Below are 12,692 nucleotides of genomic sequence, written 5' to 3' on the forward strand. Positions count from 1 at the left end.
ACACCTATAATATTCAAATGATGGAGCTAAACAAAAAAGGGGATACAGATGAATGTCTATTTTGTATCTGTGTATTCAAAATGATTAGGATAGATATATAGTTACATTCTCTTAATGAATAGAGGGATTTGTTCTAATCATGTTTGTAAATAGGATATCATGTCTGCATCTTGTACAGCAAATAACCACTAGGAAGAGAGTATGCAATGAGTTAATTATTGAAATTGTCCTACCAATTTGGTTTGAAACTGTCTCATTGCTATTTGTTTCTCAATAAAATTATGGGAAAAATCAATTCATCTTTTGCTAAAAAAATAAATAAAACAAAATAAATCCTAGCAAATAGGATACAGCAAATCATTAAGAAGATTATGCACCATGGCCAGGTTGGATTCATCCCAGGGATTCAAGGATGGTTCTACACATGCAAATCTATAAATGTAATATACAATATCAATAGAGCCAAAACCAAAATCACATAATCATCTCCAGAGATACACAATAGACTTTTGACAAAGTCCAACACTCATTCATGGTCATAGACCTACAGAAAATTGGAATAGGTAACCTCTACTTCAACCTGATAAAGCCATCTATGATAAACCAACAGACAACATAATTCTAAATAGAGAAAAACTGAAAGCTTTTAGACTCAAGTCAAGTTTAAAACAAGGATGCCCTCTTTCACCACTCCTACTAAATATAATTCTGGAATAATTTGCTATAGCCATTAGACTAGAGAGAGAAATAAAAGAATAAGAATAGGTAAAGAAGTTAAACTATCATTATCTGCAGATAACATGATACTCTACTTGGAAGACCACCAAAAATCTTCACCAAGAAGCTTCTAGAATTAAAAAAATTCATTAGCATAGCAGAATACAAATTCAACACCCAAAATTTAACAGCATTCCTCTACACAGATAAAATAATCCCTGAAAGAGAAACTACAGAAACAGGACCTTTCACAATAGCATCCAAAAATTAAATACTGGGGCTGGTGAGATGGCTCCGTGGTCTAAAGCACCTACTTAGAACAAGCTTAGCAAAGCACAGAGACCGCGGTTCAATCTCCCAGCACCACATGCCAGCCAGCCCCGCCCCCTGGTGGGCGGAGCTGGCCACACACACACACACACACACACACACACACATAAATAAATAAAAATTTAAAAAGAATTAAAAAAAACTAAAACTAAAAATTAAATAATTAGGAATTAATGTAATAAAAAAAAGATTTATACCATGAAATTTACAGCCCTCTAAAAAAGGAGATTGAAGAGAATTTCAGAAAATGGGAAGGTATTCCTTATTTCTGGATAGGGAGAACCAACATTATGAAAATGGCTATATTCCCAAAATTGTTAGGCATATTGAATGCAGTCCCTATCAAAATACCATCACATACCTCACAGATCTAGAGAAAACATTCTTAAAATTTATTTGAAACCAGAAAAGATGTAGAATAGCAAAGACAATCCCAGCGAACAAAGGCAAGGAAGAAAGCACTACAATCCCTGACTCGAAATTGTACAACAAAGCTATTGTGGTAAAATCAGCACGGTATGGGAAAAAAAAAAAAAAAAAACCTGAGGATCAATGGAACAGATCATAAGATGCAGATACAACTACAAACATACTCAGCCACATTATCTTTGACAAAGAAGCCAAACATGTTCACGGGAAGAGCGATAGCCTCTTTAAGAAATGGTGCTGAAAAAACTGGCTTTCCACATGCCAAATACTAAAAACAAAACCTGGCACTAATCTAAAATAAAATGGATGAAAGATCTAAACATTAATACATAAATACCAAATCTCCTGGAAGAGACAGAAGGTGGAAATCCTGAGGACATTGGAATAGGCAGACAGTTCATGGACAAAAACAAAACTGCATGGAAAATGCTCCAAAGGATCAAGAACTGGGATCTTATCCTATTGAGAAGTTTCTGCATGTCAGAAGAAATCAACAGCATGGAGAGACAACCCACAAATTGTTAAAAAAAAAAAAAAAAGACAAAGGACTTCTATCTAAGTCATATAAAGAACTGAAAAAAAGTTGGCCTCCAAAATTTAAAGACCCAATCCAAAAATAGGCATCTGGGATGAATACACACTTGTCAGATGAGGAAATACAAGTGACCAATAAATACATGAAAAAATGTTTCACAGAGAAATGCAAAGTAAAACAACAGTGAAATATTATCATACCCTAGAAAGAATGTCTATCCAAAAGAAATCAAACAATGACAAATGTGGGAGAGGCTGTTTGGAAAAAGGAACCCTTCTATACTGCTGTTGGGAAGGTAGACTGGTATAACTGCTATGGAAATCAGGGTGGGGACTCCTCAAAAAACTAGAACTAGAAATCCCACTCAATCCAGCCATTCCCCTTCTGCATATTTCTGAGAAGAACTGAAAACAACATATCACAGTGATATAGGTGCACCCATGTTCATAGCAGCACATTTTGTTACCACCAAATCTTGGAAACAACTGAAATGCCCATTAGTTGTGGAATGTATGGAAAGGACATGATATTTTTATGCAATGACATATTACTCATCCATAAAGAAGGACAAACTCATAACCTTTATAGGTAAGTGGATGCAACTAGAAACTATATTCATAAGTGAAATAAATCAGACCCACATGTGTAAATATTGGATTGTCTTCTCAGTGTAAGAACCTGAAAGAAATAAAATCTGAAAGGTATATTAGATATAGTAGAACAGAAAGAAACTTAAGAATTAAACAATAAAGATGAGAGAAAGAAGGAAAGAGAGGAAAAAAGGAAGGCGACAAAACATGCAAGTATATATACAGGATGGTTGAGATGATTGTACTAACAATCCAACATTTTTTTGAAAATAGCATTTATTGTTTAGAAATTTCACCTGAATAACTCTGTATGATGATATCTGAAATCTGTGGAACTGCATTGAGGACAGCAATGTGTATTACACAACCCATGGCTGACTACCTCTCATCTTGGTCTTCTAAATGTGTACCATTTCTAATATCTTATCCGTTATTATACTCTCTTTAAAATAATTTTATAACAAAAGAGGAGAAAATAATTAATGTATCTTGAAAGCAAGTATTAATATTAAATCATTTGTTCAATTTTTTATAACTATATCTGTTAATCTAAGCAGTAGATTTGACAATAAAAATTGATAATGTAATAACCACTGTTAATTAGATATTCCTGTTTGGAAAATCTGTAACATATTTATTGCATGTATTCTGTTCCTGTCTTTTATTTTCTCTTTGTTTTTGCTTATGTTTTTACTTTTAAAAATAAAATTAAATTAGAAAAAAAAAAGATTTGAGGAGACAGCATGCTTGGCTTTATCTATTTATTTACTTAGTTAGTTACTTAGTTAGTTACTTAGGTAGCTTGCTTTGTCTTTTGAGGCAGGATTTTGCTATGCATTTCAGGCTGGCCTTGGACTCATTTTGTAGCTCAGGCTGACTTCAAACTACAACAATCCTCTTGCTTCAGTATTCCAAGTACTTGGATTACAGGTGTGTCGGTTTTTCTCATTCAGTACAGTAACGATTTTTGTTATATTTTTTACTGGATTTCATTGTTTCCAAGATTCAGTTATATTTACTTGTATTTCTCTGCTTGTCTCTGTATTTCTCTCTCTCTCTGCCTTCAAATTTTCCTATTATTGTTAATTTTGAACAATTTTCTAATAATTGACCCTGGTTTTCACCTCTTATGCTTAGAGTTCATTGGTTTAGAATTTGCATGTTCATAGTTTTCATCAAGTTTGGAAATGTCTTCTGCCATTAAATTTTGAAATAATGGCCTTTTCCTCATTTTCTTTAAGTTCTTTCTTTTCATATATTTTATAAGTCTTAAACTTGTCTTACTTCACACTGAAACAGGTTAGTTCTTATTATGTTCTTTCTTTTCCAAACATGTGTTCTCTTTTTAAGTTTGCAAATCTACATTGTTACGTATTTTGTGCAGGATCTCACCATGCAGCTTGGACTTTAATGTTCCTCCTGTTTTCAGCCTCCCTAGCACTGGGATTATGGACTTGTGCCACCATGCCTGCAAAGCTACATCTTTAAAATCAATGATGTTTTCTTTTTCAGTGTCTATTCTGAATCCTAGTTAGCATATTTTGCATATCAGATAGCCTAAGTTTTATCTCTAGAGAACAAATCAAGTTCTTTTTTATATTTTCAGAGTCTTCACCTAACATTTTACATCTTTCTACTCATTTAAATATATACATAGAATTTAGATACTGCAATATTTGATGCTTTTATCCATCACTTCTATTATCTGTGTCAGGTGTGGATCACTCATAATTGACTTCTTTTCTCCATATTATATCATATCTCCCTATGAAGATTATTTTTGTTGAATGCCAGGTATTGGAAATATTATTCTATTTTAAGTTATAATCTGAAAAATGGTGAAATCAATTGTAAATAGCTTGATCTTTGAATTTCTTTAACCATTATTTAGGACCAGGACAAGGTTTACTTATGCTTAATTTTGAGTCACTATTAAAAGCAAGTTCTTTTTGTGACCTCCGTAATGCCCTTGGATTACAAGCTTTTCACTCATAATTCTGGTGAAAATCAATTTTATTTCCAGTCTTTTGTGAACTCTGAACTTTTCCCTGTACTGTTTTCGGGCTGTTCATTCCCTCCCCTCAGTTCATGTCCTCCCACGGACCTGCATGCTTTCAATTTAGTTCTCTAGGCGCTCCCCTCCCGACCTCTGGAATTCTTCCTTGTGTAGCATGCCTTTCTCTTGTGAGTGAGTGGAAACTTTGTGGGCTTCCATAAAACTTAAGAACTTAAGGAGATTGCTAGGCCTTCTTTGCACTGCAATCTACAGTACCTTTCCAGATACTCTAGCAAGCTGAGGTAAATTTAGTATTGAATTCATTCCTTTTGCCTTTCTCATGGAGAAATTGCCATGCTTTGCTGTCCAATGGCTTGAAAGTGGTTGCTTCATATATTTTATTGATATTTTGATTATTTCAGGTGGAATGGCACATTCCTTCCTTAATAGTCTACCTTGTTAAGACATATAAATCAAATCTTTCTCTTTATTTTTTCTATTTTAAGCTTCACTAAAATTTTTTCTTGCATGAGTGTGAAGGGAAAACAAATATATTCAGTTAGAATACTTAATCCCTCTGCCAATAGAGACTGCATAATAATTTTTAAAAACAATGGAGTAATTTTATATTAACACAAAATGTGTCAAAAAATTAAAGTTGAACTTAATTAGGTGAGAAACGATTCTATCATTGTACATTGAAGCCTAAAATTTCTTCATACACATCTTTTTCTATGTTTATAATCTCCAGATTCCTGTCTATTTTACATTTTCTCACCTAGGTAAACGTCTATTTTAGGAGTTGATTGTCCATTCACCACTGAGTGAGCTTTAGTCTCTAAAATGTTTTCATAAGACATTTACTGAGTATCTAGAATTGGCCATGAGTGTCCAAGGGATGACAGACACAACATAATGAGAATGTACAGTGCTATCATAAAGGGCCAGTCCTATCATCAAGTTTTTGGACATGGAAATGCACAATAATAGTACCATTATCAAGTTCTATATTTAAGACAGGCTCAAGTTATACATTTTTAAATGCCTGAGGAATATTGCACTTTTAAAAAATTGTAGTTCCCATTGTTTAATAAAGAGCATGTGGAAGAAAAGAAAATAAGGAAAGACTAGAGAGAGAGAGAGAGAGAGAGAGAGAGAGAGAGAGAGAGAGGCTCTTGCTATGTAGTTCAGGCTGGACTTGAACTCACTATGTGGCCCAGGTAACCAGGAAGCCACAATAACCTCCTGCCTTAGTCTTCTAAGTAGTGGAATTTTAGCTATGTGCCATCACATCTGCCTGAAAGATGAAATTTTAAAAATCAGTGAAGTGTCACATGAAGGAAGATTTGGAACATTATTCTAATCAAATTTTTCCTTACAATGGACAATGTAAAGGAGATTGAAAGATTTTTTTTAAGAAAAGGAAAGTTATAATCTGCTCAATAATTTAATGCCACTGGAGAAAACAAAAAAGTCACTAGCTTGATTGCCAAATTATAGTCCATAGTCATTAAATGTTTTTATCTCTATATTTTTATCCAAACAGAGCCTCACTTATCATTTACATAGTATTTCTGACTACTTTTCTCCCACAGGTACAGAGCTGAGCAGTTGCAACTGAGACTATGTAGTCTATAAAGCTGAAGGTATTTACTATCAAAGCATTTACAGAACAGGTGTGCCAAACTAATTTAAAATGAATCAAGAAATAATGCTCTAACTGTAATTCTAGCAAGCCAATGTTAATAATCTGACATTAGCAGAACTTCTTAAATATTTAACATCAGTGGACCACAATTTCTCCATTTCCATCAGCATTAAATCAAACTTAGGAGGCATTTTGTTGACCACCAACTTGTCTCTGTGAATAAAGCAGTGTGCGGGCAATGCAGTGTGTGGCTTGGAGATGCTGCTTTATTCATTCAGTAAGACCCATCCTAAAGCACACAGGCTTATACTCAATCTGAGATGAGCCTGAAGCATCCTCTACATCAATATCATGGTCCATAAAATAAGATTTCTCTTTCTCCATAATAAAGTATTGAAAGGTGGGTATTACAAAGGTATTAGGTAGATTCCAGCCATTGACTACATATCAAGAATAGATTCCCATTTGATATGTAGTTTTTTTAGACCTGAATGTAGGTGAAAAGTCTAGTCCTGCCCAGCCCATGTAGTATTTTTTTCTTCTCTATTATTGACTATTGATATGTAAAGTTAAAAACTGTTGACAAAGAGGTTTTTCCAACAGCTCTTGTATTCTGAGCAGATCTGTCATATCGCAAAAGGTTCCAAATGACTTCTGGCAATGTGTGGATATCAAATGGTTTTACTACAAAGTAAAGAGTAAATTTTGGTCATTTTCTATTATAACAGAATAATTCATCATTGTTACTATGAAAAAAATCTGATTGTTTTTCCCGTGATTTTTGAAGATTGTATATAATTTCCCCACTTTATTGAATTATTTGAACATATTTTATAATAGACAATATTGTAAAGATTAGATAGTCTCTAGCCGATCAGATAAAATCTACTTTTCAGATATTTGTCAAGTAGTATATTTACTTTTCTTTCGTTTTTGTTTGCTTTCTTCACAGATGTTATGGTAGTCTTTGTTCTTGAATGCACAGGTTTCCATTTGGTAAACTGCCAGGACCACTGTCCAATATCTAAAACTATAGCACTATTCTGAATACAAGTATTTGATTTTCAAGACACTTATTCTCCATAGGCCATTTTTTCACAGTCAACAATTGGAAAACTATTAGTTAAAATTGAATAATATATATTCAACATATATGACATTCATGTTGATATGAAAACTTAACCAGTATATAATCCTCCAATAAACAAGGGTAGCTGAGATAAAATAATAATCATGATCTTCATGATATACTCACAATCTTTACTACTATAAAGATGGCTTTCCCGGAAAATTTACTGCTCAATTAGCCAGTCTTCAAATGAAGATTCCAAAAGCCTTTTTCATTGAAGTTCTACTGATAAAATTTCCTCCTATTGCTCTTCACTATTTGAGCTATTTTTTACCCTTTCATGGTCTAAGATAGTATCACACATAATAAGTAGTAAATGCTACCTTAATCATTCATTCACCTAGGCTTGTTTTTATTTTATTTACATTTATTTGTTTATTTATTTTATGCATTTAGTACAGGATCTACAGGGTCTCACCAAGTAGATCAGATTCATAGTGATTTTTCTGCTTTGAGCCTTCCAAGTACTGGGATGACAGGTGCACCCCACCGTGCTGGTTTCAGTCACAGTCTCAGGGTACCCCAGGGGCAAGGCTGGCACTGCATGCAAGGGATGAAATCCTGGCTGCTGAGCTCTACCTAAGCAAGCACTGTTGTCTACTGAGCTGTCTGGCTGGCCCTCTTTTTTTATTAATTTATTTTTTGTTGTGTTAGGTATTGAACCCAGTGCCTTCACTCTGAGTTAAATCTCCAATATTTCTTTAAATTATATCTTATTTTGAAACAGAGTCTTGCTAAGTTGTATAGAATGGGGCCCCACTGTGGATCTTCTTGCCTCAGACTCCCAGAATGTTAGAATTACAGATGTGTACCACCTCACCTGGCTTACACCTACTATCACCTTATACCTATTATCTCTTTTTGCTACCTTAATTTATTTATTTTTAAGTTTACTAATCAAGCTTTCAGCCATATTTTGTTCTCAAAAGTAGGTATGTAATGCAAGATTATCTTAGTGAAAATCATAGCTAATTATTAGTGAAGGTGACATTTCAGGTTGTTATCTGCCAGGTCAGAAGTAAAGGAGCATTCCTTGAATATAGAGAATATTCTAACTTAGAGAAGTGCCCAGAATTATGATAAATGTAGGTTCTATTGTAAAATCTTAATATAATATTTAAAGCAACTTTTACCTATATAACCATCAGCTATATAAGTATGAAACTTGTAACTTTGAGAAGGTGTGGTAGTCCATTAATGAGTACATAAGTATATCATTAAATTCAGAACATATTTCAATGGACATTTATAGGTATGCTACCTTTTATATTAAGAATAAGAAGCAGTATGTTGGTAATTAAGCAAATATTATAGTAAATAAAACTTATATTTCAAGGTTATCACTCCCCAGGAAACAGATATTTAATTTGTGGTCATGATAATAACCACCTAATGAACTTCACATCTTTCAGGAGAGCTTAATAAACTTCAAAGAAGACAAAACAAGAATGTATGAGTAAAAGTACATCCTTACCCTTTCATTAGGCAAAATGAGCATGAGTCCTGGCCCAGCATGGCTCCCAAAGTTAGCACTCCCAACTACAAAGCAAATGTATGCAGAGAAATGTACAACAAAAGGCATAGCTTTTAAAGCTCCAGTTGAGTTTCCACAAATGTTGCTTACAAAAGCCACCATTCTCTGTGTTAACAAAAAGTTGTGGATCCGTTCTTCACTAAATCCTCTTTTCTTGCATAATCCACCTTGTGCACTTTAGCTTGAGTATGTTTTATCTGATCTAATCCTGGACTCATTCACTCTCAGAAGCAACAGGATTATTTCACACTTAAATGAGGTTCAATTTTTATGTGATCCTTAAGAGGACACCTGGCTGATACAGAATTTAAGCTAAAGATTAACCAGGTGCTTAAAGCTCATAATGACTTCAGATATAATAACAATTTACCATAGAAAGAATTACTATGAGACCATACAAAAATGAATTTGAAAATAGACACATTCAGATCTATGTAAGCCTGGTATATAGATAATAGATGCATATATGGTTTACACACCTACATTTATAAAAACATTCATTAGAATAACATAATCTACATTCTATTCAGAATTTTATATCCCAGAGAAAGTGTTCACATTTTCATTCATGTCTTTCTTTCATATTCAACATATCCACAGCTTAAACTGGGTTGAGTAGGGCCAGGCTTTGTAGCTTAGCAAATTAGTCCTTCGTTGTTTTTTTTTTTTTTCCTTTTAAAGCAGTGGATAAGAAACCTCAATAGAAAACAATCTAAGCTCCCATAAAGCTAAAAAACATGGATTAGTTTGAAGTAAATCTATCTTCTTTATCTTGGCTCTGAAGGACCATTATATTTTCACATTACTTTTGCTAAAAAAATGTGTGTGTGCATGTACATATTTTTGTGAATGCATATTTTTTCTGTGCATATAAATATTTTACATTGAGTATGTAACACATATTTCTTGTGGGTCTCAGATATAGCTTATCATTACTAATGTGAGAAGGCTCAAAGTTACTTTAGTGTTCTGATTCCAGATTCTGCCAGTATTTCAATATGTTTTAAAAAACAAAGTTTCAGTCAGCCGGAAGAAAAATTTTATTCTTTTACTTTTAAAATCTGCATACGAGCATGTAGAGATGCTACTTATTTTCCACTCTTTGTAGGAACATTTTAAAGGTCTGTTATAGTTGTTTAAGGAAAATGGAACACAATATTGTCATGGTTATGTTTTTATAGATCATATCCTTATTTTTAAATATAACCAGAAAAATTGATCTTTATATATCATAAACTATAAAATAATTCCATTAGGTAAAACGAAAACTCAGAACCATATCTGCCAGCAATGTAATCAGTCCTCAACACAAGTAACTTCGACACTCTTTGATGCAGTAGAGGGTTCACTAGACACAAATATTACATATATAAAAAACCACTAAGGATACCCAAAGATTGATCAAAACTGTGGAGTATTTTTAAATGAAATATTTTGTCATAGTAAAAGGCAAGTTGCAATCAATCCCTTTCAAATTAGTTCTCTCTATTTGTACATGCTTATCCCATTATTCTTTCCACTTTCTGAAGCAGCTCTGCAAGCTCATCTGGACAAGGTGTGATCAAAAATATGATTAATGCCACTACTGAGCTTCCCCCAATGGAAAGCCAGTCTTGTGAGCATTGTGGCACATCCTCCCCCTCATTCCCAGATCCTGGTACACTGAGACTTCTGCCTTTTCTGCCAAAGTCCAAGTGATCCTGGGAAAAATTTGAATGGATGCAGAGCATCCAGACTGTTACACTAGCACGACTACAGACCTTTAGGAAAGAGGACTCCCAGGTCAGCTTCAGAAAATGGCAACAAGACAGAACAAGTGTGTTTAAAGCAAGGAGGAATATTTTGAAGATCAATAATGTCAATATGTCTTTTACTGCAATAACATCTACAAATTTACACATTCACTCTATTTTGAGACCACATGTCATAAAAGGACTTTCAGATAAAATCCAAAGAGAATCTGAGCAGAACAGTAGGGAGAACAGTTACTTATAGTCCCTAAACACAATTCATTAAGCTTATTTGAGTAGAATGACATTAGTTTAGTCAGTGCCCCAAAAGCGAAAGTGTTGTGTGACTTTGCACATAGATGTGACCCTGTTTGCTGGTGGATGCCGTGATAATAATAAATAGCTAACCATTTGTTTCTTGATTATTATTTGATCAATAGTGCACACATTTTACAAACATCATCACATTAATCTCTGACCATTCCACTGAGTACTGAAAATGTTATTTTTCTCTTTATTCTATAAATGAGAAAACTAAGCTGAAGAGAACCTGAGAGAGGACTGGCTGTGCTGCTTCTAATTCCTTTAACATTTGAGCTCATCAGATCACATGCCACTTTTGGGAATCCTCTTCTGTCTAGCCATGAGCCAAGAGAGACTGCTCCTTCCAGAAAGCCAGTTGAGGCCATAAAATGTTACTTTTGTTGAAACTACTACTTTTTAACAAAAATAGAGAAGTACTTACGTCATTATTTAATTTACTCATCAACTATTTCATTTACTTTTGCTTGCTAATGTTGTTTTAGTTTTACTACTTCATAACAACATAACAAAATAAAACATAAGATAAAAACAAACATAACAAAAAGTTTGTTACTAGGGTTGATAGGTAAAATATAGAGAAGCCAATTAAATGTGATTGTCAGATAAATAACATATATTTAACCAAGTGCACTGGTTTTTGTTTGCTAAATTAAAGAAGCTTATCTTGTACAATAAATACTATATTATTTTGCTATTGTATCTGTATCTTCAAATAACACAACTCTATTTTCCTATAATTTTGAGGTTGACAGTCTAAAATTAAAATGCTGCAGATGTCTTGGTTACTTTTCTCTAGGTACTGAGGCAAAACACCTGATGCCCAATGTTAAAGAACGAAAGTTTTATTTAGCTCACAGTTTGTAGAGGTTTCAGTCTGGAATCAGCTGGTTCCAAGGCAGGGAGGTGGGGCAGAAGAGCAAGGACTTAGGGTTGTGAGAGACAGAAAAAGCAATAAGAGCCAAAGAAAAGAGGGGAGCAAGCTCTTTTCCCTCCTTTATAATGGAAGCAAGCCATGCCAGGCATCCTGCAAAGGATGAGTGCAGCAGTCACTCTCTCTGGGCCCTTGCCTTTCACAGGATGAGGATCTGGCCCCTGCTGAGTCTTAGCTGTATTTCTAGACTTTTCAAGTTGACACAATATGTCAACCATTACAGCAGGGCTGCTTTTCTTCTGGAGGGACCAGGGCCCAAATCTGCTTCCTTACCTTTTCTGAAAGCTCCTAGAGATTTTCTGCCTTTCATAGAGTATGGTGTTTAATTTCAACTTCAAAATCGAAATCATTTACATTCTCCTTTCTTCCCTAATCTTCTGTCATGATGTCATAAGACCCTTCAGATAATTTGGCCCACCAGATAACATGACATAACTTTTCCATTTGAAGATTGTTATTTGGTCACATATACAAGCTCCTTTTGAATGAGAAGTAACATCTCTGAAGTTGCAGGGATTAGGACATGAACATTTAGTAATGAGATTATTATGCTGTCTTCCATAAGTAGTTTATTAATTTTCTTTAGTATTTCAATTCATTTCTATTGTAATCATTTCTTGTATTTTTTTTTCTTTTCAAAATCAGAATGTTTGTTGCCTCATAATATTAGTGTCAAAGTGCCATACAGTTGTTGCAGGTGGCAGAGAGGATGCTCTGTCCAGGACCATTATTGAAGCCAACTTTCAGGAGTTGATGTCCATGATGCCAGTTATCTTCGGCAAAGCCATAGTACTGATCA

This window comes from Octodon degus, unplaced genomic scaffold (genome assembly GCF_000260255.1).
Source record: "Octodon degus isolate 3935 unplaced genomic scaffold, OctDeg1.0 scaffold00028, whole genome shotgun sequence".
Classification (NCBI taxonomy): Eukaryota; Metazoa; Chordata; class Mammalia; order Rodentia; family Octodontidae; genus Octodon; species Octodon degus.